The sequence below is a fragment of the Pseudonaja textilis genome, chromosome 2 (assembly GCF_049901715.1).
Source record: "Pseudonaja textilis isolate UNSWEBS1 chromosome 2, rPseTex1.2, whole genome shotgun sequence".
Taxonomy (NCBI): Eukaryota; Metazoa; Chordata; class Lepidosauria; order Squamata; family Elapidae; genus Pseudonaja; species Pseudonaja textilis.
Window position 1 is genome coordinate 129,627,238 of NC_141991.1, and position 6,078 is coordinate 129,633,315.

Consider the following 6,078-nt stretch of genomic DNA (forward strand, 5'->3'; position numbering starts at 1 on the left):
GCCATATTTATTATCCACTTTAAAAAAAATGATCAGCCCTTTTGAATTCTTGCGTTATCACAGTCAAGATAAGTATTGAAGGCTGAAGGGGAGAGAGGGCAGGCAATCAAATAACTTATAAGATCCAGAAGGTAAAGCTATCTGCTGTCATTAAGAAAACTAGGAAAGGGTTGTTCCTCAGGAAGTTCATTCAAGTAATAATTACACATTGCTGCATAAATTGGGATTTTATGAAAACAGAAACTTTTCTATGCCTACTAGCTACTAAAAAGTCTTCAGAAATAATTGTTTTGGTTACCTTGACATGGATAAAGGATTCCCATTTGGAGTTCAGCCACCTCTTTATTACATTCAGGCCAGTGGTGGGATTCAATTTTTTTTATTACCGGTTGTGGGAGTGGCTTATTTGGTGGGTGTGCTTGGTGGTCATGTGACTGGGTGGGCATGCTTAGTGGTCATGTGACTGGGTGGGTGTGTTTGGTGGTCATGTGATTGAGTGGGCATGGTCAACTCAATGCCACTCATGTCAAGGGGTGCCTCGCCTGGCCCCTCCCCTCCCAGCCATTCCTTGTCACACCCAGCCTCAACGTATCTATAGTTCTGTAAAAATGTTGTTCACCCTTTTTCGACTTTACTACCTACATACTACAGATGTACTTTCATAGATCACTGAAAAGACATAAGACATAAAACATAAGAATTTTATTTGTCATTACACTCGCAAGCGGGTGCAACGAAATGAGGTGCTCTTCCACAAGTAAAACTGGACAACACTATTGAAAGAAAAATAAAATTAAACACAACAGACCATACAATAATCTCTATACAATTTAAAAATGTAAATACCCCATTAGTCTCAGCCATTAATTTCCACAAAATCTTATGACCCTGCATTCAAACTCAAAACTGCACTTGGATAAAACTGTTCTTAAATCTAGTCGTCCTTGTTCTTAATACCCTGAATCTCCTTCTCGATGGTAATAGTTCAGAGAGCTGATGTCCCGGATGAGAGGAGTCATTCAATATATTAAATATCTTCCTCTTACATCTATTCCTATACCGTTCTTCCAAAGAGGGGAATGAGCAGCCAATGATGTTTTGGGCCATCTTAATCATCCTCTGAATTGCCTTTTTCTCTGCCACTGTGCAGCTCGAGAACCATACACAGAGACAGTAGGATAATATACTCTCAATTGAACTCCGATAGAAGGTAGTCAGTAGACTCTCAGCCAGTTGTTGTTTCCTAAGAATCCTTAGTAAATACAACCGTTGTTGTGCCTTCTTAATTAAAGCAGCGGTGTTTGCACTCCAAGTCAGGTCATTTGTAATGATGGTCCCGAGATACTTACATTCAACCACCTGTTCCACACGAACTCCCTCTATATACAGTGGCTGAATGTCTGCTCTTTTTTCCTATAGTCCACTATAACCTCCTTGATCTTCTTAATGTTAAATAGAAGATTGTTATTTTTGCACCAGTGGGATAGCTGTAATACCTCATCCCGATATGCAGACTCATCATCCCCATAAATAAGTCCTACATGCGTAGTATCGTCTGCAAATTTTATTATCTTATTGTTGGGATGTTTATTTGTGCAATCTGATGAATAAATGGAGAACAGTAGTGGACTAAGGACACAACCTTGGAGTGCCAATGCTAAGTGTCTTGACAGTAGAAATATAATCATTCAGTTTAACTCTTTGTGGACGATTTGTTAAAAATCCAATATCCATAAACAAATAGAATCTGGAAAATCTAGATCTTTGAGCTTGGCTATTAATCTGTGCGGTATGATGGTATTGAAAGCAGAACTAAAATCTGCGAACAACATTCTTACATAATTCCCGGTGTTTCCAAATGGGATAAGGCCATGTGAAGCACAGTAATAATTGCATCCTCGGTTGATCTATTTTCTTTGTAAGCAAACTGAAGCCCATCAAAGGAATCAGGAAGGCAGGAGATAATATAATTTCGAACTAGCTTCTCAAAGCACTTCATTAAGATAGAAGTTAGTGCCACCGCCTATAGTCGCTAGGACCATTTGTGGGCAACTTTTTAGGCAGTGGAACGATGGTGGAAGCCTTGAGACACACAGGAACCACACTTTGTGTCAAGGATCGATTAAAATTTCAGTCCACACCCCAGCTAGCTGATCAGCACAATCTTTTACCACACGACCAGGAATTGAGTCGGGCCCAGCTGACTTTCTGGAATTAACCGCCTTCATTGTCTGCCTCACATCCTGCTCATTCACAATGAAGGGGAGGCTCTGCTGAGTAAATGATGGCAAAGGGACAGTTTCAGTTTGATGGATCTCAAATCGAGCAAAAAAATTGTTCAACTCCTCAACCACCACCGCACTACCATCCAAAGAGACCTTTTTGCTTTATAGTTCGTTAGTTGTTGAACCCCTGCCAAACCTGCCTCATGTTATTACTGAGAAAGCAGTCTTCAATTCTCCTCTTATATTCGGCCTTAGCTTGCTTAATACCTCTCTTCAAGTTTGTTCTTGCAGCACTATAATCTAGATCATTCCCAGACTTAAAAGCCTTATTTCTTGCGTACAACAAGCGTCTAACCTTCCCGGTCATCCAAGGTTTTTCATTAGGACACACCCGGATTCGTTTATCCACCATGACAGTATCAATACAGTGTGCCATATACCCTAGCACTGCAGCCGTGTGTTCGTTGAGATCAGGATGATCAAAAACTTCCCAGTTTGTGCGTTCGAAGCAGTCCTTTAGCTGCTCCATTGCTCCCTCTGGCCAGCTTTTCACCATCTTGACTACCGACCCCACCTGTTTTCTCAGAGGAATATACTCCGGGGCTAAAAGCAGGGACAAGTGATCTGACTGGCCCAGATGTGGTAGTTGTAATACCCTGTATCCATTTACAATATTCGTAGACCTTATCCAAGGTGTTCGATCCCCTAGTTGCACACCTTATATGTTGATAGAATTTAGGGAGGACCACACGAAGATCTACATGATTAAAATCTCCTGCAATAATGAATACAGCATCTGGAAATTTGCTTTGCAAGTTGCCAATTTCATCACCCAGGTAGTCCAGAGCCAAATCTGCATTTGCGTCTGGCGGAATGTAAACAGCAAGAATAATAACAATGCTGAATTCCCGTGGAAGGTAGAAGGGTCTGCGTCTAACAGACAGATATTCCAGCTCCAAAGAGCAGTGACGTGTTATAACCTCTGAGTTTTTACACCAAGTCTCTTTAACAAACATATACACTCCACCTCCTCTACACTTCCCCACATTTCTGTCTCTGTCCAGACGATGTAATAAAAAAACGTCCATCTCAATAACAATGTCTGGAATAGTGGGGTCCAACCAGGTTTCGGTGATTAGCAACACACAACAGCTTTTCACGAACTTACTTGAAGAGACCTGTAGCCTTAAATCATCCATCTTATTTACCACGGATCTAGCATTAGTCAGAAAGAGGCTTGGGAGCGGTAGCCGCTTCGTTTGTTTTTGTAGCCTGTACAAAACACCAGCCCTGCAGCCTCTTTTCTTGCCCCTTTCTCTTCGTCTTCTTTTCCTCATGACTTGCCATTTTAGCCTTCCCATGAGGTGCCGGTGCCCCAACTGAGTAGCCCTGATCTTCTTGCGTACAACAAGCGTCTAACCTTCCCGGTCATCCAAGGTTTTTCATTAGGATACACCCAGATTCGTTTATCCACCGTGACAGTATCAATACAGTGTGCCATATACCCTAGCACTGCAGCCGTGCAGTGGGGAATGCAGGAGGGAATGGCTCACATGCTTTGTCCAAGAATATGATAGACAACAGGCTTTTAAGGTGGGGGGCAATATATTTTCCAAAGAAGCAGAATGCAAACAAGAAGCAATGGATGGAAACTGAACAAAGAGAGAAGCAACCTAAAACTAAGGAGAAATTTTCTGACAGTAAGAACAATTAACCAGTGGAGCTGCTTGCCACCAGAAGTTCTGAGTGCTCCAACACTGAAGGATTTTAAGAAAAGACTGGACAGCCATTTCTCTGAAATGGTATAGGTCCCTCAAGGTCCCTCTAAGTGTTATTCTGTCATTCTGACACTTTTCCAGGACCTCTACTCAAATTTATCTCATAATTTCACATATAAAATAGCCATTCGTGTAATACTACCTGCATATTGTTCAAACAGTAATTATTATGGCTGATGTTTGAAAGCAAGCCTAAAAGTCAAAGATCACAAGAGCGCTTCTTTTGCTGTATGTAAACAAAATATCACATACCAGGAATAGCAAATTAAGCTGGACTTATACAACCTGTTGTACAAAATAAACACATGCATATTTATGCTCTGGACTAGACATTGAATGCATATAAATGTGGTAGCCCTGGGCAAAAGAAAAACAGTAAAATCACTCTAGGTGTGGGGGCAGTGTAAAATATTAACACATGATAAATAATGGAACAATAAAAAATAATAGCACAGTTTTCTCTCTCTTTCTCTCCCTTCCTCTTTCTTTCTTTCTTTCTTTCTTTCTTTCTTTCTTTCTTTCTTTCTTTCTTTCTTTCTTTCTTTCTTTCTTTCTTTTCTTTCTTTCTTGTCTCTCTCGTTCTCTCTCTCTCACACATGCACCACTCTCTTCCTATTTCTTTTTCTTTCTTTCATTTCTTTCTCTTTTTCTTTCTCTCCCTTCCTCTTTCTTTCTTTCTTTCTTTCTTTCTTTCTTTCTTTCTTTCTTTCTTTCTTTCTTTCTTTCTTTCTTTCTTTCTTTCTTTCTTTCTTTCTTTCTTTTCTTTCTTTCCTTCCTTCTTTCTTCTCTCTCTCTCTCTCTCTCTCTCTCTCTCTCTCTCTCTCACAGAGACACACAGACAGACAGACAGACACCTGGTCTGGGACAAACTGAATGATCCCACAAGCTCCAGTCAGCAACAGGCGATGGGAAAAGGAAGAAAGGGGCGGCGTGCCCTCCCAAAGACCTTTCGCAGCTGCTTACTTTCTTGCGGGTGGAGGTGGTGGTGGGGCTGTGGAACACCCCCCCACACACTCTAGCTCTCCCAAAGCAGCTCTGGTGGCCACTTGCTTTCTTGTGGGCAGAGGTGGTGGCAGGGCCATGGAGCACCTCCTCACTCCAGCCCTCCCAAAGCACCTCTGTGGATGGTGGCAGTGGCAGGAGCACCTGCCCACCCTCCTAAAGGCTTCCAGTGGCCACTTGCTTTCTTGCAGGCAGTGGCAGCGGGAGGGCAGGGTGGGTGGATGTCCCAGCCGGGGCTGCACATGCGGTGTGCAATTTTCAGCAACCTAGGCTGGCACATCCACACACCCTCACTGCGGCGTGGCCGCCACATGGTAGGGGAAGCTGGGAGAGCGCTGCTTGGGATGGAGCCACGCTGGCTTAGCCAGCCAGCCAAGCCCGGGGATGGTAGGGAAGGCCCGGAAAAGTCCAGGGACAGTGGGGGAGGGGCTAGCACAACTCACAGGCTTACCTGTGAACAGGAAGATCAGGGCTGCTCAGTTGGGGCACCGGCACCACATGGGAAGGCTAGAATGGCAAATCATGAGGACCCGGGAGGGGAGGAGTGACTGGGCAAGTGGCAGGCAGGCGGGGTGGGTGGGGTGAGAAAGCATCGGGCAGATGGGGCAAGCGAGCAAGCAAGCAGACACCGTACGACTGGGTCAGGGACATGGCCAGCCAAATGTTGTTACTAGTTCGGCAACCCACACCCAATTCTTGCTACAGGTTTGCCCGAACTGGTATGAACCAGATGAATACCACCACTGATTCAGGCCCTTCCTGAACTGTTAAAGCTACCCAGGCAGTGCCCCATAGCTGGGTCCTTGTGATGATATTAGCTTTCTTGAGACGGGAGGGGTAGTTCCTCCTACAATGAAAGAAGTGGTGATGTGTTCCCTCCTCAAGAAGCCATTGCTGGACCCAACAATTCTGGACAGCTACACTCCTGGCTCCTGAAAAAGTCTTAAATCCAATCAGTTAAGATAAGCAATCTTGGTGGAAAAATTGATGCACGCACATAAACATATACACCAAACATATTCATACGGAGATACATACTATACTTATAGGCACATGCCAGTTTTTCTAACAGT